Source organism: Microtus ochrogaster, assembly GCF_000317375.1.
Source record: "Microtus ochrogaster isolate Prairie Vole_2 chromosome 6 unlocalized genomic scaffold, MicOch1.0 chr6_random_2, whole genome shotgun sequence".
Classification (NCBI taxonomy): Eukaryota; Metazoa; Chordata; class Mammalia; order Rodentia; family Cricetidae; genus Microtus; species Microtus ochrogaster.
Genome location: NW_004949095.1, coordinates 5,462,695 through 5,463,153, shown reverse-complemented (window position 1 = coordinate 5,463,153; position 459 = coordinate 5,462,695). Strand labels below are relative to the sequence as shown.

The following is a 459-nucleotide window of genomic DNA, read 5'->3' as shown; positions in this document are numbered from 1 at the left end:
TATCAATAGCAGTGTGCAGTGTGGAGGACATCAATAGCAGTGTGGAGGACATATCAATAGCAGTGTGCGGTGTGGTGGACATATCAATAGCAGTGTGCAGTGTGGAGGACATCAATAGCAGTGTGCAGTGTGGTGGTACATCACCTCCGGGTCTCTCAGGATGGGTGGTTCAGGGTCTGCCTTACCATGGGCTAGAAATGGGATCTCTGGTGCTTCAGTTAGACATCTGGCATAGCTCCTACTTAAATAAGTATAAAGTATACATGTACCCACTCCACAGCACTGCCAGGAGTGGTGAGATAATGTGCATAAAACCCTCAACATAGTACTCGATTGGATGGGGAAAGGCAGGCAAGGAATGTTAGCCAGTACACTTGCTGGTAAGCACACTCTTGCTCCTGCGGTTAAGCTTCTTATTGTTCTTCTACTATCTATGTCTTTTGGTTGTTTTTTTTTTTT

The 459-nt window shown here is 45.5% G+C and overlaps 1 protein-coding gene across 1 annotated transcript in view; it reads left to right on the top strand.

Moving 5' to 3' along the window:
• The window catches only part of Soat1 (sterol O-acyltransferase 1), a 47,427-nt gene that overhangs the window by 30,603 nt on the left and 16,365 nt on the right, over positions 1-459 (top strand). The gene's annotated exons all lie outside the window — the stretch shown is intronic.